Below are 20,977 nucleotides of genomic sequence, written 5' to 3'. Positions count from 1 at the left end.
AATAACCTCTTTAAAATTTTTTTTAATGTCTTTTTTTATTTTTGAGAGAGAGAGACACAGAGTGCCTGGGGGGGGGGGGCGGAGAAAGAGGGAGACACAGAATCTGAAGCAGCCTCCAGGTTCCAAGCTGTCAGCACAGAGGCCGACCAGGGGGGTGGGGCTCGAACTCACCAACCAGTAAGGTCATGACCTGAGCCGAAGTCAGGTGCTTAACCGACTGAGCCACCCAGGCACCCCTAAAAAAATAACTTCTAAAAAAGTATTTATTTTCATTGAAACTTTTGATAACTTTTGCTCAACCATCATTCTAAAAGACTTCTTCCGGTTATTTGATAATCTGCTGTTATGAAACTGACTCAAAGTCTCCGAGTCAGAATATGGTAACTTTGGTATGTAATAGACTGTGTGCTTGTACAACATTATTTTTATGGAATCTAGATTATCTTATGAAGCACAAACTTAAAATCGCAGGTAGGAGATTCAGAAATTTGTTAATCGTATTTATTTAAACAAGTGCTGATTTGTTTTTTAAGTTCTAGCAGACAAACCCCTTTAGAGGCGAAGGACATTTCATCAGTTTGTTATTACAGAGATGTTACATCTGGTATAAATGATTATTAGTGGTTGGCAGAAATGCATTATTAATTTGGTGGATCGTACTTCTCAATATTCATTATCCATGGCAGGGTTTTTCAGATCAGTTCTCATTAATCACCAGCCCTAGGCCAGTATGCTAATTTGAAGTCTACACAAGCATTAGTAAATATTTGTTCCTTGGCAATACAATGATAAAACTATGAACGAGTGTATATCATGTCCAAGGACTGTTGCTATAAAGGGCCATATATTGAATAACCCTGGCCAGCTTGAAAAGTCTTTGTTTTTCCATAGAGCCCATAATACCCTTAGTAGCTGGGAAGTCACACGTTAGATTATTAACCTGAACCAGAGCGGTCTCCTGAGTTTCTTGCTTGTACGTTGCCCTCCTTCTGGCTTACCGCTTTTATAGTCCAACAGTGTTATTCGGTTAATTCTCAAGGAATCAACAATTTGAAATATGCAATATAATGAACCATAAATGAGCCAGGGTCTCTGTTAAGGAAGAACCACTCTCTTAATTATAAGGATATGTACAGGTCTGTTATGAATGAAGACGTTAGATTCAGGTGTTGTTACTCAATGTCATTAAACTATTGAAATGACGAAATTACCAGGATCCAAATCCTTAATGCCACCAAGAACCAGTGCTCTTTAATCCCTAGAGTTGTCTCACAAATTAATGAAATTTCCTTGGGATTTGGTGATTTTTTTGACATGAAAGTCCTGTCGTGGAAACCGAGTGACATTTGTTTGGGTTGTTACAGAAAGGATTCTTTCCGTAGATGAGAGGTTGGACCAGTCCCTGAAATCTCTCAGATTCTGAGATTAATGAGTCCAGGGATTTGTGAAGACACTGTAATCAGTTTGCTGTGATCACAAATGTTATACAAGCAGAATTCCATCTCAGGCTCATAAAAGTTTTAGCTTCCTTGTAATGGAGATCTAGTTGATAGGATTAACTATACTCTGTGCAAAAAATGACAACTGACCTGAGGATAAGCTATTACAGACCAATGTCTCCTGCATTTCCTACACACAAATTAGAATACATTGTAACTTGCTATCCATGCTTATGACAAAACGCATTGAAAACCGGTATGGATCCCTTTTATAAGAGTACTCTTAATTTCAAATAGTATGTTTGTTGAACTGTACCTCAATCTCATTTTATTGAACTGTACCTCCATCTTATTTTAAAACTTAAGAGTAAACATAGGCATGTTTAAGACCTTTTGTAGTTAGGAGTTAACACTCTGTAAGATAATCAGCCATAATAAATATTTAAGAGTACTAATGGAATTAGAATTATCGTCAGAATAAAATATTTCATCCTGTTTATTGTTATCGCGCAAAGATTCTGGGTGGATTTTTCACTAAATTTAGAGGGGCCATTGAAGACAGTCTCCGACCACACACAGGCTATGTGACATGTGCCAAATTCACTTTTGGGGACCCTGGAGTCATTCTCTCCAGCAGTTAAAGTAGATCTTCAGAAAACTGTCCACTTACCTGACCATCAGGAGAGACATTTGATGTATTAAAGTACTACACAAAATCATTGTCGTTTGAAATATTAGCCCCAAATAATCAACCACAAAAGCACACGCTCTAAATTGGGAACAGTGTTTTGCCATTGAGGTGTTTTTCGGATGACAACATTTATGCATAATGCATAGCTGGGGAGTAGTAGGAAGAGGAAAAGAGTACACAGGGATTTTAAATTTAAAATTGATGAATGGTTCTAAACAATGAGGAGGAGACCAGTTAGCAGTGAGTAAATGGAGTTCACTTTCCTATAAACCACTTAAGGTCAAAAATCACATTGCTGCGGCCACAGTTTGGCAACGTCCCTGTCGTGTAGATGTTTGTTTACTACGTAGGATACTTGAGAGAGCAACTGTTTTATACCGCAAGAATGCCATTTTGTCTCCTAGAAAGGTTAGCTATTTAATCATGAAAGCAAGCTTATCCTGAAGGTTTTGAAAGTTCCATTTTCAAGGGCCTATACTTGTGTATTAAGAGAATATGACTTATATGAGGATATTATTTCTAAAAATCATTTTCGGTGCCAGAGTTTACACATTAATAGCAAGAGAAGTATTTCTGGAACCCACTGGAAGGCTGTGTACATGCAAACTCAACAATTAATTTTAAGATAATAACTCAATTGCCCACCAAGTGAGTAAGTCCAGTTTAAGAGGCTCGCACATATACGCAGAGGTTAACATTGCTGAGTAGGAGATGACTAACAACTTAAAGTATTTAGAGGAAAGGTCAGCCTAAGGAATTTCCTTGAAATACTTTAAATGTCGTACAGGCACTTTACTTGCATGTACCTAGCTGAAAATGGGAAGCCAGCTATTACGATAGTTCCCCTGCCACTTCCACTCTTGCCAATATTCTCTCTCCTCTCCATGTTTCTCTTGATTTCCATATGGCACAGTAGGTTAATCGCCAAAGCAGATTCATGGGAATCAAACAATGACCCAGCACCAATCTTAATGAATGATTCAGATGACACCAGTAGACATCAAGTACAGCTAAGACAGTCTTTTCCAGAAGACAGAAGCCATCAGACAACATCCAGAAGTGTCCCATTTCTTCTTCGTTAGGACATTTTTGTTCCCAGAGAGATCCACTTAAATTTGGGGGGAAATATCTATTATATACACCATGTATTACCTAACTTACTAACCCCATTTCTCCAAGAAACCCTGCCTGTTAATGTTTAACATTGCAATCTAGGCTCTCTAGATATACCTTGATATGACCATTTGCTACCCAGGAACTTCCCTTTTCTATATCAATATTGTATCATGTTAATAAGCGAGGGTGAGTGAAGGCCAGTAGCATATATATGAAGGAGATCTTGCATGGGTTTCTCATTCCCCTGAACTTTCCCAACAGGAAGGAAACTAGCCACGGGTCCTCTCCTTTCCAAGTTGCCAAAAACTCAATTTCCGTAAGTCGATGTATCCATTTTCCTTTGTATTCCCAAAGGTACGGCAGTAGTATATTCTTTTCTGGAAATACTGTTCTTATGGCAGTTGATAAGAACTTTATCAACGTTGGCTTTTCAAACTATAAACTCTTCGAAAAGAGAGACGGTGGAATGAACATAATATGGAGCTCCAGTTGAACCTGAGTTTGAGTTTGAATTTCATAGTCTACTTGCTTTATAGCAGCGGGCGCATCGCTTACTTTTTCTGAGAAGTGGTTTCCTCATATGAAACAAGTCAAAAGAGCATCACAGTTTTTAGGGTTTTTATGTGGATTATGAGATACGACGCATGTGAGGGGTGCTGGCAAAGTGTCCAATGTGTAGTCTGTGCTCAATACATACTTCCTTTCTTTGCCTTTTTGTGAAGTTAATCGGACCTCAGGTTTTTCCTCTCTGATCAGTGACGTTGCACATTTTCTTTGTTCTTGTTTCAACCGCTTGAATACTTCCTTCCTATCTCCTTTGCTAATGCTCTTTTCTTTCTCCGTTACCTTAAATCTGGACGTGAAATTTTCAAAGTGTGTGCATAACCATTTTACTTTCTTATTCCACGGTTTTAGACTCCCGAGTAGACGCTAAATATTTTATTGTGAAACCACGCTCACAATACGAAATAGAACGTAAGGCTCAAACCGCATCTGACTCAAAGATACAGTGTTTAAATAAAAAAGAAAGTAATCTGGGACTCAGATATCTCTGCTCATACGTTCAACTCCCATCCTGATTGTGGGAGATTTATATTTCCAATTTTATTTACTACTTTATCATTTGAAAAGTTTATACATTTTTCAAAATCCAAGGGCCAGAGGGGAGGCGGGTGGGAGGATGTGTGAAATAGATAAAGGGGATTAAGAGTACACTTATCTTGACATGCACTGAAAAATGTATAGACTATATTGTACACCTGAAGTTAATGTACGTTAATTACACTTGACTTAAAAAAAAGGACAAATATTTCTCATGTAATTTTGCTTCCTCATTTTTTCTTTGATTCAAAAGGATTTGTGTAAATACTATATGCCTGGTTCTGTGTTGGGTGTTTCGTGTGACATTAAACAAAAAGATCATGTTTCCTACATGCAGGGAGTGAGTAGATTAAAGCCGCAGAAAGGTCTTAGTCAAATAGTTGCCTGAAATATAACTGCAACTATAACACACAATGCAGAGGAAAGAAAGGAATGTTCGAGTTCACTTTTCAAGAGACCGTGAGCTAGTCAGTTGCCACACTGAGCAAGTGAACTTTGAGTCGACATGAGCAAGTTACCTATGAGGCAGAGGTTGAGAGTAGAGGGAATCCGAAAAACAGTCCCAGATTCCTGGGGCAAGTTTGTACTTTACTGTTGTTCCTCAGGACCAGTACACCCTCTTCTCTTGTCTTCCACGTAAGAATCAGCTGGTTGTTGGAAAGGAGCAAGAGGCTGCCAAGAAACCCAGAAGGCATGGGTTTATCAACACGACCCCTAACTGGCCAGGTTAAGAAGTAGATGTAACAGTCAGATCGTCAATGATATGCTTACTTGGCATTGCTTTTTTTTTTTTTTCCTTTTTAATTCATTCTTTTATTTTGAGAGAGACAGAGACAGCTCGAGTTGGGGAGGGGCAGAGAGAGAGGGAGAGAGAGAATCCCAAGCAGGCTCTGCGCTGCCAGAGCGGAGCCCCACGTGGGGCTCGAACCCACGAAGCCCTGAGATCATGATCTGAGCAGAAACCAGGAGTCCAACGCTTAACAGACTCAGCCACCCAGGCGCCCCTGGCTCTGCTTTTATATTTGTGACATCTGCAGCTTACTTCCACATTTTGTCCTTGCTCCCTCCATCCTCCTATTTATTTCCTAGGGTGGGTTAAAAGTACACTGATAAAAACCAGTCCTAGTTTGGTGTCACCTCGTTCTTGCTACAGTATGCCTTTCAGGACCAGAGGTCTAATATCTTCATGCCTATTTTATTTCCATGAAAATAACGTTCTTAGATTCCTTGTATATATACCATGTGTGCAATATAATAAAAGTTCACAATCTTTTATCATATTATTCACTGGCAGGGTAGTTTCTCATAATTGCATACATATGGTATTACTGAACGATGAGAATTTTTCTTTTATCTTAGAAAATAAAAACCTTAATTTTTTTTTTTCTGTCAGATCATACAGACACCCTGTCAAATTTAACCCTCAAAGAGTCTGCGGATCTGCATATTTGGCAGTGTTAACGGAAGTTCCTACCTTTGTTCAGGTGCTGCCTTGATCTGGAATCCTCTCCACCATGATTTCCCTTAATCTAACGTAGTGATCTCGACTCAGTTCTATTGATAACAAGCTTTCAAAGATGATATTGTTGGCTGGCCCACTTAAAGGCTTTCAAAAAGACTAAAGTCATTAGCAAGCCAGCTATGATCATTTAATCTCTGTTACAGTCCAGTAATGCCTCTGAGTCTGTAAACTTGTCCTCCTACGTGCCATGATGCAAGGGGAGCAGGACAGTTGACCGCCTCCATTGTGGGTTCTCAGTCAGTCCTGAGACAAAGCCTGGTAAGTTGCCACCAGTCTTACCAGAATATACCTTTTGGGAGGAATCCTAGCAGTTAGCGGCTGTTTTCTTCTTGTGAAGACAGATGTTCGCCGCCTTCTCTGTCCGCCGAACAAGCGCCCAACCTCACAGGACACCATGAGTTCTCTCTCTTGCAGGCAGTAGGGTGTCCTTCCCTCTGTCCCTTGTTATACTTTGCTCCAATCAGTTCAAATGTGTCTCTTGCCCCTCCCTCCTCAGCTGTGACTGCAACCATGTAGCTCTTTAATTATTGCACAGATGCAGTTTATACATCCATCAGACCATAAGGATTGTATCCCAGCTTGACACCTGGGAGCCCAGTCGGCTCTCTTATCAAGGTTTCCCTTAAGTCACAGAACGTTCTGGGGTCTTATGCTCTCCTCTACATCCCCATAATTCTTTCCTTTGCTACCACTTAAGGTTCATTTGCTCTATTCTAGTTTGTTTTGCCACTGTCAAGTCAGGGAATATTTCTTGCACTTTTAGCACAGAGCCAGGCTTCTGAGAAATGTCAAATTAAGATATTTCAGCTCATTATGGCTTCATATTCCCCTTTCCCTTACTCTATTAGAGTATAAAGGATGTTGACATTTTATTCTCTTGATTAATCCCACATAGTTACAATTACAAGAGTATTTTAGAAAGAGTTGGAGTAGAAATAAGCATTTGATATTTAAAGCCTGGAAACAATAAAGCCCTTTGATATACACAGAGCGCAAGAGGGATATTTCATGGGCTCCATCCTTTTAAAATTTTTTCACCACGCGATATATTTTCTTGTATTTAAATACTTTGTAAAACCATATTAGCTTCTGCAAAAACAAAACAACCCCCCCCCCCCACACCTGTCCAATTAACAGTTTTTTCTGGCCATGTCGTCAATGACCGAAACTTATCTAATTAACAATCAACAAGTATGTAGACAAATATGTGTTTAAAATCTGTTAGCTCTGAGAACATGTTCTATAGGGTATAGAGGATATGAGAGATTCTGTCGTAAACATTGTCATTATCTCAAAGAACAATGTAACATAGCGTGGAGAAGGAGGATAGAAAGATTTAAAAAAAATTAAATGACTGGGGCCCCTGGGTGGCTCAGGTCATGATCTCTGGTTTGTGAGTTTGATCCCCATTCTGGGCTCTGTGCTGACAGCTCAGAACCTGGAGCCTGCTTCAGATTCTGTGTCTCCCTCTCTCTCTGCCCTTCCCCCACTTGTGTGCTCTCGCTCGCTCTCTCTGTCTCAAATGAACGTTACAAAAAAGGAAGATTAAGAGTCCACTTATCATGATGAGCACTGAGCAATGTATAGAATTGTTGAATCACTATATTGCACACCTGAAACTAATATAATACTGTGTGTTAACTATACTGGAAATAAGGCAAAAAAAATTAATTAAAAAAATAAAGGAAAGGAGGTATCGTGGTAAGTTGCACTTACCTGGAAAGTTTCAAGGAAAAGGAAGCTCCCGAAATATATCAGAGAAGGCTAGGCTTCAGAGGCATGAAGAAAAAAATACAAACTGACAATAATGTAGAAAAGATGAATTCATGAAACACGATGAGAACACTTTGGAGAAGAGCTGTAGGGAGACGCCAAGGTTAGAGAGATTATTTAGATGCTATAATATGAAGCTAAAGAATTTGAACGTATTCTTCTGCCTTCTTTGCCAAAGGAAGTGTTTTCTTTCCTGCTGTGGTCTGATTACTTACCAGAAGTTTCATATTCTTAGGGGCGCGTTAGAACTCGTGACTTTTAATAGTTTTATGTTTATTTAGTTAGTTTTTAAAGTGTATTTGTTTACTTTTGAAAGAGAAGGGGAGAGAGAGAGAGAGAGAGAGAGAGAGAGAGAGAGAGAGAATGCCTGTGAGAGGGAGACACAGAATCCGAAGCAGGTTCCAGGTGCTGGGCGGGGTCAGCACAGAGCCTGACTCGGGGCTCGAACTCAAAAACTGCCAGATGATGACCTGAGCCAAAGTCGGATGCTTAACCGATGGAGCCACCCAGGCGCCCCATCTTTTAATAGTTTTAAAGTGAAATATCAGATCATTGTAGTTCCACGAGCGGATCACGCATTCACAGAATATTGGGAGTTGTCTCTTTTTGTCTCTGTGTACTGCTTGATTATTTTGTTTGAGTAGAGGGCAGACTGGAGTAATGAGAAGCCTAAAGGATTTGAAACCCCTTTTTCATCATGTCTGTATTATAATGTTACCAGCTGGCTTCTGCCTTATATAACTTGTTCCTCTCTGTAACATTGCATAATACGGTGTGCTACCCTATGCTGTGAGATACTTCGATTTGGATGAATGATGAGTTGTATATACAACGTTGGAGGAAAATATAAAACTGATAAGCCATTCATCTGATATCTGTTCAGAGTTCCAATTCCATTCATATCTATTAAGATTCAGTTTCTCTTTTCTTTTTGCAAGAAAAAGAAAAGTACAATTTATTTGTAAAAGTATACTTCAAAAAATTGTGCTTCAAAGTTTGTACACATAGCTTTGACGGGAGAGATTACTAATTAACCTGAACCATTACATTACAATGTCAACCAAATAAATATTAAATGAGCCTAATTTAAAAATTTTTTAATTTAAAGGCTTTTTTTTTTTTAAATGGATGCACAAGAAAATACGCAGGAGACATAGATTTATACAAATGTATTTATGATAATTCTAGTGGATTCAATAAACAATGACCCCCTAACATATATACCTAATTCTCCATGTGTTTGTTTATTTTAGAATGTCAGTTTTTTACTAACCTCTCTTTATTTTTGCATATTTTATAGCATCAATTCATATTATTATTTATGTCTCCTTATAGTTATAAAGAATATACCCAGTCCGGCATTTCTGCGATTTAAAGATTTTTTAAAAATTAGGACTTCAGGGGCACCTAGGTGGCTCAGTTGGTTAAGCGTCTGCCTTCGGCTCAGGTCATGATCTCACGGTTCGTGGGTTCGAGCCCCACATCGGGCTCTGTGCTGACCGCTCGGAGCCTGGAGCCTGCTTTAGATTCTATGTCCCCCTCTCTCTCTGCCCCTTCCCCACTCGCGCTCTGTCTCCCTCTGTCTCAAAAATAAATAAACATTAAATTTTTTTTTAAATTAAAAAAAATTAGGACTTTAATGAAAACAATTGTCTTAGAGTAATAATCCCCGCCGTATTCTTCTGTCTGTGTGTGGTGTTTATTTTTACCCCCACTGCTCTCAAGTCAGGGTCTCTAATTCACAATCATTCTTCCACCACAGTCTTTTTTCTGCCCCTTCGCTTACGATTCTATCTACAAAGACCATTCAAACCATAGTAGCTTTGACTGCTTTAACGGGGGGGGGGGGGGGGGGGGGGGGGGGAAGAGGACTCTCTCGAAAACACAAAATGGCCACTTCTTCCACAAGGATTAAAGTAAAGATTACGTGTCCATCTCGGACGAGACCACACTTTACAAGAGAAATGATTGCTGCCGGGGTCACCTCTCTCTCTCCTCTTCCTTCTTTGTCTTTTACAAACCCTTCTGTTTTCTACTTCAGGACATAATTATGGCCTCTTGTGTTTAAACAATAAACCATACGCTTCTGGTCTGTGACTCTCAGCTTGTTAAGTTTAATGTATTTCTGGAATCTGTATGGGTTATGTGTGCATGATGTTAAGTCTAGGGCTGTGGCCATGGAGGTGGGAATAGGGAGTGGTAAACACTAGACGCTTCCTTTGCCCTTGACACTCATATCATCGAATTTAGGGGAAAAGACATAAAACAATGGACCATAAATGAAAGCAAGACAACAATATTCATGATGCCACTAAATGTTATAGAATTTAGAGGAATAGAATATTTGCATACATATCCATATATCCATATATATATACACATACATATCTCCATAAATACACATATCCTAATATATATACATATATGCACCCCAATGTATATATCACAAGTATTATATTTCCTTACTATAATATATTACCTATTTATATTACCTTACTAATTAATATACTACTTATCCCCTCACTAATTCATATATGCATATGTGTGTGTGTGTATATATATATATATATATATATGAAATAAATCTTGAGCTAGGTTATCTTTGAGAGAAGTTCAGGTAAAGTCCATGCAGGAATGAAGTCCTGCTCCCTTCAGGTGTGGCCTGAGGGAAATACAATGACGTGTTTTTTCCCTTTGTTCAAGTTCCTCAGTGCCTTTTAAAAGCACTCTGTAATTTTTCTCATGTACATTTGAAGTATTTCTTGCTAGGTTTACATCAAAGAATTTTATTTCACTCTGCTACCTAAGCATTGCCCCTAAGTGCGCATGGGACACACTAGAGCCCTGTCCTTGGTGGTTGGCCTCATGCACTCTTATTAGGCACCATGGGAGCACCTTTGCAACTCGTTTGGGGAAGATGTCTGTGGGTATGTTTTCCTTTACCTCTTCTAGTCGCTTAGTATTTTTCTATGAGGGGATTTGTAGAGGTTCAGAACCTTCGTTGGTATCGTGCTCTTATTTTCACCAAAAGCCTGTTCTTTGATTGCTGATTTTATTTAAATCTACTCGACATACGACATCCTGTAAGTTTAACATCATATACTGCATGTTGATTTGACACATTTATATATTGCCATATGATTGCCACTGTAGCATCTTCATTTATGTATCTCTATCAAGTCACAGAATTATAACTTCTTTTATTCAATAGCCAAGATATGGAAACAATCTAAGTGCCCATCGACAGATGGATGGATAAAGATATTCTTTTATTATTTCGGCAATTCCTTTGTTTTGGAAGACTTGACTGTACTTTAAATAAAAGAGGAAAATTAACATTGGTTTTGCAGTGATTTCAAGTAATTGTTAAGAAACAATTTGTTTACCCTGTTGTTATAGTTTAATTTATCTCAAATTATCAACTAATTTATTCGTTAAAAATAAAATAGCCCTGGTGACAAAGTTACAAAAGCATATTGGGCTGTAGGAAAAGTATAAATAGATACAAGCATCGAGGACTTAAATTAATCATATTGTCAGGTCCAGGAATTGCACTTCCAAGAATCCATTCTGAAAAAAAGGTATTAGGAATTAAGATGGTAATTTATGCACTGGATTATTTGTTATAACATAATTTATAACAGTAAAAACTCGGAAACAGAATGAGAGTTCCCGAACAAAGAAATGGTTCAATAAATAATAATATGCTATAAAATAATAACAGGTGTCTCCTTTGGGTCAGAGCTGAGATGCATATAAATGTGAGGGACGTCTTGGGGAAAAAGTTAAACCATATTTACAATTAGTTTTGTTATGTGTGGAGAAGTGCCTAGTAGACTGAGCAGAAAAAAGACTGGTCAGAAGAAACCCAGAGCGACGATGGTTTGCAGAGAATCGAAGAAAACATCACGATAAAGGAAGGCTTTTGCTATTCCGAATCAAATAGTAGAACAGGGCTTATGCGTCAAATGGGGGTAGTGGTTCCAAATATAGTACAGTGTCACTTGAACTTGTCTGATACAGACATCCTGGCTGTGAGCAGCTCTCTTGGGGAAAATGGTACTGTTTCATTTCGGAGCCAGCTAGATAAATGGAAAGAACTCACCATGGCTAATTTGAATATACACATTAAAAAAAAACCTGATTAAATAGTCACATCCCTACCTGTTATGTTTAATTTAAATTTAATTGTATATATATTTAAAATATCATATTAAGTAATGTATTATAGAAAACTAGTTTTCTACTGTCACATTTTATGAGTTAATTTTATTCAAACTCTTCTCTTTAAATTTTGACATCAGTATTTTTGTCATCATTACAGCCAATTTCGAGTCATCTATCATAGTTTTCAATAGCACATTATCTTCAATTCTCATCCAAGTTGTTTTAAGTACTGCGCTTTTTCAATCTGAGTATGATACTGTTTTTGGAAATTTTATCCTAATTGCCTAAACAACAAGCTATAATTTGCATAACATGATATTTTTATTTTTTTCAGGAATCTTGTTGATATATATACCACATTTGCACAGGGTGATTGGTTTTATCATATTTGCAGCGGCATCCAACATTTGTAAGTAAAAGCTTCTAAAAACGGAAAGAATTCACCAATATCTGTTAAATGTCCTTCCCAACTCTTTGCCTGCATTGTGACTGAGAGTAGGGGAGTTTAATATGGCCTTGAGGAGGACGATAAATGTAAATTTCTGTCCATTCAAAGTGAATGCAAACTGACCCTGTCTTTCCAACAGGGACTGATACTAACTGATTTGCCGAATCAGTGGCTAAACATCAGGCTCCCAACTTGCGTGTTGAGCTAATGAAGGTACCACATCCAGCACAACAGCAGTGACTGGGGCCACCACTTGGGTAAGTTCAGGCTAGCTCACTGTCGTCTAACATACTCCACCTGAGCCTTTCAGTGGCCAGACCGGAGACACCAATGCAGACCTAATGGGGACCACAACTCCTGCTTCTTTTACAAGCTGGACGGTGGCCCTAATATCTGGCATTCTACCTGAGATACGGTTTTAATTCTAATTTAATATATTGGCTGAGGAAGAATACAGTATCAGGGTCATTTAGTTGTTCTGTATTACCAATTACATACCTCTCTATACTTGTTAGGAAGTCAGTGTGAGAATACTCCAAGAATAACTTGCCTTCCATATTTCCCCAGTGTGATAAGGGACCGTAATCAACTGGTGTCATGTTAGCTCAGACACTTTATCCAATAGGTTTTATTCATTTATTTGTTTATATATATATATTTGTTATTGAGAGAGATAGAGAGCGAGGGTGGGGGGTGGGGGCAGAGAGAAAAGTGGAGACAGAGAATCCCAAGCAAGCTCCTCACTGTCAGCTCAGGGCCCGATGTGAGACTTGAACTCACGAAGCACAAGATCAGGGCCTGAGCTGAAACCAAGAGTCGGACGCTTAACCGGCTGGGCCACCCAGGCGCCCCTATCCAATAGGGTTTGAGACAACCAGCTGTTTTCTTTTCTTAAATAAAGGTATATTTGACCATTAAAAATTATACATGTTTAAGGTGTATAATGTAATGATTGGATATATGTATACATTATGAACAAAATTGTCACATTCAGGATTATTTAACATATCTCTCACCCCAGATAGTTACCACTTTTGTGTCTGTGTATGTGATATGAATACTTAAGATCTGCCTTCTTAGTAAATTTCAGGTATGCAGCACAGGAATTGGCAGCTATGGTCACGTTGTGGATTAGACCCAAGACTTACCCTTGCACGACTAAAACTTTGTACCCCTTGACCGTCACCTCCCTATTTCCCTGCTCCCCACCCCTTGTAACCACCGTCTAACTCCCGGCTTCTATGAATTTGACCATTTTGGATTCCACATAGAAGAGAGATCACACAGTATTTGTCTTTCTGCATCTGGCTTATTTTACTTAACATAATACTCTCCAAGTTCGTCTGTGTTATCACAAATGGCAGAATTTCATTCTCTTTTAAGGCTGAATAATATAATATTTTCTTTATTCATTCACTGATGGCATTTACTCTTATTTCTATAGCTTGGCTCTTGTGAATAATGCTTAAATAAACATGGGAGTACAGCTATGTCTTTGAGATCCTGATTTCATTTTATTTGGCTGTCTACCCAGAGTGGCTATTATCTTTGCTTCCATATCCTGACATTCAAGTAGCCATGGGTTCTTTTGGAGAAGGAAGATTGGGGAATCCATTCGGAATATACACGTTCATGCTGCAATGTCCTTCCTCTCAACTGATATTTTCTGGGTCTGAGAACTGGCTTACCTCTGGGCACAGGGTGAGGATTCTGCCTTTTCCATTGCTGTAACTGACATCAGTTACATGCGCTCTTGCTTTTGTTTTTTTGTTTGTATAGGTCAAACAATGCCCTTGTGGACCATGCATCTTTGATCCACTGCTAAGAACACCAGTGGCTGTTAGATAGTTCCCTGGATTCTTGCAGTCAAGTCTCCCTGACTGCTATTCTGGCTCCGGTGATCCTTGTAGAACTTACATCCAGCTTGCCTGTGATGGTTACGTGCTGATACTTTGCAACTAAATTTTTGGAATCCTCTCATCTCCCTTGACAGTAAGGAGCCCTTTCTGTAGCAGCGTCCCTACTGTCTACACTTGCCTTTGAAGAACGGTCAACAGGAATGTTCTCACCGGGATATTCTTTATTGCTTTAGTGAAGGAGCATCCTCTGGGTCCATCAGAGAACAGGTCAGTTTGTGGGTTCTCTTTTATTATATAATAAATCCGTTCCATCATGCCCACCTGCAAGCCCTTTGGTGAAGAATTCAACCTTCTTATAGAAGGAACATCACCACCTTAGGTGAGCCAAACTGATACTTAATTCTGTTATCGGTGTAGGGAGGTGAATACAAATCATATGGAAGACAAATGTCTTGTGAGGCGTATGCCTCATATGGAGCCTCTGTATCATCTACAGGCAGGTGGGAGTGGAATACCTCTGTTAGCTTAGTGGGTTCAAGGGAGTATGAATTCAAAGTCATAGTACATCCCTACATGTCCCTATTCCTGAATTGAGTAGTCTTCTCTATGACGGGTCTGAGTATTTAGCCAAAGGAGATTGCTAGGGCAAGAATTGGGCCTTCTCATAATCATGTTATGGACATACTTTTTGGTACAATCTGCCCTGTAACTTTAGGATCTAGAAATCTCTTTAAATGTTACCAGAGAAACTTTCTGGTTGGTTTTTACATCATGTCTTAGGCTGGTAATTGACTGCCCTAGACCTGCAATTTTATTTCTTCAGAGTTTCAGTTTCATTTAAGAAGAACCAGCCTTCTGGTTACCATTGCTACTGTCACCCTCACATTTTTAAGGTATCACATGAGCCACCACTCTCCTTCAGCCTTCATCTGTTCCAATTTGACACAGGTGAAAGTCCAGATAATTGTGATGCTAGAACATGTAAGGAAATATTTCCACTTCCTTAATCACGAGCAACAGAGCTCTTATGGTCTGGCCGGCACACAATCCAATTCTAAAATCCCATCCTGAGGGTCTGAACCCTGCACTTGTCTAAATTCAGGTTGCCTCAGAAGCAAACCCTGAACGAGGATTCAAGGGCAAGAATTTATTTGGGAAGTGAAGGAACCACCAGTACGGGAATGGTAGGTGAGAAAAGAAAGGTAAGGCAGCCAATACAAAATGGCAGTGTCTATGCAGAACTAGTGTGTTAATTCCTCTGGGGGACCCTGGGAGTCATTGCCCCTTAGGGAGGAATGAGGTGAAGCATTTTATACCCCAACTTTTAACAATCATCGGTTTGGTGCCCTGTGTGTGGTGAAGGGATACTACCATTGACTTTTCCATGACTTCCATCTTTCCACACCAGCAGAAATTGGCTCCGGTGGCAGGAGAAATGCCTCCGTCAAAGGAATGTAGGTGATTACAATCGGTAGGCTGATATATACTAAGAATATGAGTGAGCAGATATGGGCAGTGCAACAACAGAATCTCTTTCACACCCTACGCTCCATAGCCTAGGTTTCATCCCATTATATTGACCACCTGCCCATCCTTTCGCCATACATTTGCCAGTAGATTCATGCCCATGTTGTTTCTTCCCATCCTCTGTGAGGGTTGCTTCAACAGATAGCAAACGCATTCAAGAAAAATAGATGATAAAATATCTCCATTATGTTTTAATCTTGCTCAGAGAGGCAAGGTCGATCAAGAATAGGAGTACTCAAAATTTTTGACCTGTATAAGATTTTTATTCTTGCTATTTCATCACCGAAGTGCTGTTTACTAAGAAAAGCAGATAAAACTTGCTTTTTTCTTATCTTTCAAGGTAGGGATGATTATAATGTTCTGTGCAGAGTTACCTCTGCATACACCAAATTCTCTGAACTGTATGAATCTATTCAAACATTAGGAGACTCGGGCACATGATTTGAAGCTCCTTCTGATATACCTTTGATGACTCTCAAAGATAGGAGGGGGGTGTTGAGATCTCCTAGTGGTAAAGGCAGTCTTTTGGAGGGTGGATTAAAAGAGCAGCACAAGGGGGCACCTGGGTGGCTCAGTTGATTAAGCTTCTGACCTTGGTTCAGGACATGATCTCACCGTTCATGAGTTCGAGCCCCACATAGACCTCTGTGCTGACGGTGCAGAGCCTGTTTGGGATTCTCTCTCTCTCTCCCCCTCTCTCTCTCTGCTGCACCCCCCTCTCTATTTCAAAACAAGTAAATAAACTTAAAATAAAATAGAAGCACATGAGTCCTAAATTATAAAAGTAGTAGTCAGTCCTATGTGGCAAAGTGGTTAAATCAGTAGCTATTGAAGACTAGAGCAATTAACGATCAGTGCAGTGTAAGTACAAAGGGGTCATTTATCAGTGACCTATCATCCTAGGTCATTTATCAGTGACCTAGGATAGAATATGACACATAGGAAAAATAGAAATTTTGTGTTGCTATATTGATTCCAGAGTGATATGTTTTAAGTTCGATTGACATGAATAGAACGTAGGTAAGAGGTCACGGCTTTCATCGTGTCAATGACCAAGTTACCACGCACTTTATGATGGCAGTGGTCGATTCGTTATTGTGGGAACTATATTTCCAACAATGTTGAAATTAAACTGTTAAAAAAAAAACACCTTGGGTGGTATTTAGGGCAGGTAATCAGTCAGAATGTAACTGGGAGATGAAATCACTCTAATTCCTTGAAATAGAGAGAGTTTACTATAGGGAATTGTCACGCAGGGGACGAACGTGCTGAAAATCCAAACAGAAGGTGGTGAACAACCCAGAATCTAGCAACAGCAGGAAGCTGCCAAGCCCCGGATGCTAGAGGACACGAGGGAAAGAGTGGTAGCACCGCGGCTCAGGGGCAGAAGTGCCTACTGGAGCTGTGATGGGCTGGCTTGTCTGGCAGGCAGCGGGGTTACAAGGAGATGTAACCACTTCTGGGGACGCTACAGAAGGCAGAGCCAGCAGAGAACCAGCTCCTCCATTTCTTCCTACTTCTAGTCTCCCAGCCTCTACTCTCTGCCAATGCCTTCCGCTGGGCAGAGGGCACCGGGCCAGCTGGCACGGATGCCTAGGAAATGTCTGCAGAGGAGAGGAGAGGAGAGGAGAGGAGAGGAGAGGAGAGGAGGAAGAAAGGTGGGGGGGACCCAGGAATGAAACCAAAGGGCTGGCATGAGAAAGGCATGATTTCCAGTCAAAAGAATTACGTTTCTTTATGTGGCATAGAGTTGAGAGGTTTTCTGTAAGCAAAACAGGAGGTGCGGCTGAAGAGTCAGTTTCACCTCACTGAGAATTACGCAGTTATGTCCAAAAACGGGAGGACTTTGTTCTTGGTGCTATTTGAGAGCACTGGCTCCAAGAATAGAGATTGGCACGGGCAATGAGGCAAGCTGCCAGGGTCACTGAAGACCCCGCGGGACAACATGCATGGGGGCGCTGTGTGCCGCTTCTGAACAGAGAATTTAAGAGCCACCACCTGTGGGGCGCCTGGGTGGCTCAGTCGGTTAAGCACTGGACTTGAGCTCAGGTCATGATCTCACGGTTCGTGGGTTCGAGCCCCACGTCGGGCTCTGTGCTGACAGCTCGGGGCCTGGAGCCTGCTCTGGATTCTGTGTCTCCCTCTCTCTCTCTGCCCCTCCTCGTGCTCTGTCTCCCCAAAAATGAAAAAAAGGTTGAAAAAAATGAATTAAAAAAAAAAAGCCAACCTGTGGTTCTACTCTTGTTCTTTTCCCTCCGCCCTGAGAGTGTCCTATCACAAATAAGGTACCGCTGACCTATAAAAGACGAATCTGGTTGCCAACCTCCCTGGTTGTGATAAAGCCCTGAGATTGCAGGCTTCTTGAGTTTTGGTTCTTGCAGCATAACTCAGTGACAACTGACCTGAGGGACCGTTCTCCACTTCCTGTCCGTGGAACAACTTAGGTCACCCCTCTCCAGCTCGCGAACACCCAGTCACCTTTGAAATGCAATTTTGGTTCCATTTCTCCTAGCAACATTTTTACCCCAGCCCCCACTCTCCGATGAGGCTAGCTTTCTTCGTTTTACCTACTGTAGAAATATCGTTCTTCCTCTGAAGGCAACTGTTACTTTTGCATCTTATCTCACATCTTTTGAGATCTTTCAGTTTGTTCCAATAGTTCATTTGAACATTATCCCTGAAAAACTCTGCACTCTGAGGCAGTCATAATTATTTAACAATCATAATTTATTTCACAAAGTCGTAATTTCAGGCATCATAATTATTAAATCATTCACCAAGTCCTCGACATCCATTCTCCTTTTAAAGTGCTTCCATCATAAATATGCATGTGCTTTGAGCAATTAAAAATACACGGCATGATGGTCTCTTTCCTGCAACACAGCTATTATATCACCCATCTGATCTCTTATGCATTTCAAAAATATATCTGTAGTTGTGCCCATTATGTTTCCAACATTCTCCTTTCTAGATTTCTTAAGGTATAATTAGCATACATTATATTAATTTCAGGTGCACAACCGTTAATAATGGTTCGGTATTTGTATATACAGCAAAATAATCACCATGATAAGACGAGTTCACATCCATCACTGTACATAGTTACCGAATATTGTTTTCTTGTCATGAGAACTTTAAAGATTTGCTCTTCTAGCAAGTTTCAAATATGCAATGTAGTATTATTTTTAAAATCTTTATTTATTTTGGAGAGACAGAGAGGGACAGAGCACGAGCAGGGGAGGGGCAGAGAGAAAGGGAGACACAGAATTGGAAGTAGGCTCCAGGCTCTGAGCTGACAGTACAGAGCCCGACGTGGGGCTCGAACATACAGACCGTGAGATCATGACCTGAGCTAGTCAGACGCTTAACTGACTGAGCCACCCAGGCACCCCTGCAATGTAGTATTATTAACTATAGTTGCCATGCTTTCCGTTACAGCCCCATGATGTTTTTAAATATGTAAAGGTCTTTAATCCAAAGTAAGTAGCTTACAAGAGATAAGAATCTTGATACTCGCCATGAAGATTACAAACAATTCCAAACCGTTATTTTTCTAAATTCAAGATCCTGCTACATCTACCACTAGAGCGCTAACGAATGCCGTGGACTGTTTGATTTGAACTATTTCATTTCAGCTGATGTAAAGCCCAAAGAGTTGTGCTTATTGATCTAATGGATAGAGTGGCAGGTGTCTGGAGACCTCTAAATTTATCTCATGTCAATCTTATGCTTTTTCTCTTTATTGTTGCTTCAAATTTTAATTTCTTAGGGATGTTATATATTACAGACGGATCAATTTATATTCAGAATAATTAGTAGCTTGCGTTAAAGGAATGCTCTTCAATCATAAGCTGAGCGACATTAAAATAAAATTAAAATGGTTTGTGCCCTTGTGTGCCTCAGCTGTTTGTACAAAGATAATAATTTTTTGGACTTTGTGGCGTGGTAGAGACAATTTCAGGGATTTTATTTTCTCTCTCATCTGGAGAGGAAATTGAGAGAGGGAAGGATTGCTATGAACAACTTGGTTTTAGGTAACAGCCAACCAATTAAAAGCTTAATAGTATTTTTCATAAAAGTACTAACCTTCACTACCTTTCTCCATTAAAACTGCTTTTAATTCTCTCCATTAATCACGACTGTTAATGTACAATGTATCCGTGTCCAAGTGCAATGTATCTTATCTCCTTGGCAAAACAGGAAATGAAGAGACAGATAGAAACTATTTTACTCACTCACAAGTGGAGGTGGTGACATTAATTAAACTCAGTTGGAATTTATCTTCCCTATAGCGCCCAAACTTCCAATTCAACATATTCTTTAAAAGTAGGTATTTGTAAATAAAAAAGGCCATTGTACTTCTATATACCAGTAATGAAAAACTGGAATTTAAAAAAATTTTTAAAAGGACAATGCCATTTGCATTAGCACGAGAAATATATATACTTAGGGAGAAATCTAATAAAATGTGTACAGGACCCATGCTGAAAAACGTAAGCTTCTTTTTTTTTTTTTTTCAACGTTTTTTATTTATTTTTGGGACAGAGAGAGACAGAGCATGAACGGGGGAGGGGCAGAGAGAGAGGGAGACACAGAATCGGAAACAGGCTCCAGGCTCCGAGCCATCAGCCCAGAGCCTGACGCGGGGCTCGAACTCACGGACCGCGAGATCGTGACCTGGCTGAAGTCGGACGCTTAACCGACTGCGCCACCCAGGCGCCCCTGAAAAACGTAAGCTTCTGATGAAGAAATCAACAAACATGGAAACAAATGAAGAGATATAATGTCTATATAGTTTGAAAGATTGAGTACAGTGAAAATGTTGCTTCTCCCTATTTAGATCTGTAGATTCAATGCAATCCCAATCAAGGTCTTAGTAAGCGTTATTCATAGGTCATTTTTTCAATACAGAGGATTCAGTCATTCGCTACTAATCCTTTGTTCAATTTATTACGTTTACTTATTAAATTCAAGTTAAGAAAATAATGGCAGTGCTGTTAGATAAAATATCCCTGATCTGGGTGTAACTGACAGCCTCTCTCATGGCCTCCACATTAGATTCTATGTGAGCACAGGATATTCTTGGTTGAGTTCCATTGACATAGTTATAGATACTTTCATTATGAGAGTGTTTCCTTCTTTCTGTATAATTTAGTGGACATTTAGAAAGACTATTTTATAGTCATTTGGAAGAAATTGGAAGAAATAAAAGTTAAAAAAACCCCGAATAACTCCAAATTTAGTATTAAAGGGAAATTTAAGGTAAGTATTTTGAGATGGTTATGAAAAGAAAATAGAGAATCAGATCATCATTATACACTTTTATTGTATACA

General features: G+C 39.6%; 1 long non-coding RNA gene across 1 annotated transcript in view; it reads right to left on the bottom strand.

Moving 5' to 3' along the window:
- LOC122213591 overlaps nt 1-7,921 on the bottom strand; it is a 29,146-nt gene extending 21,225 nt beyond the window's left edge. The window contains exons 1-2 of the long non-coding RNA XR_006199594.1: nt 7,858-7,921; nt 7,586-7,727 (exon numbers count right to left, since the gene is read on the bottom strand). This is a non-coding gene — a long non-coding RNA (uncharacterized LOC122213591). The remainder of the gene's footprint in view (nt 1-7,585; nt 7,728-7,857) is intronic.
- Between the last annotated feature and the right edge of the window lie 13,056 nt (nt 7,922-20,977).

This window comes from Panthera leo, chromosome A2 (assembly GCF_018350215.1).
Source record: "Panthera leo isolate Ple1 chromosome A2, P.leo_Ple1_pat1.1, whole genome shotgun sequence".
NCBI lineage: Eukaryota > Metazoa > Chordata > Mammalia > Carnivora > Felidae > Panthera > Panthera leo.
This window is presented reverse-complemented; position numbering and strand designations above follow the sequence as displayed.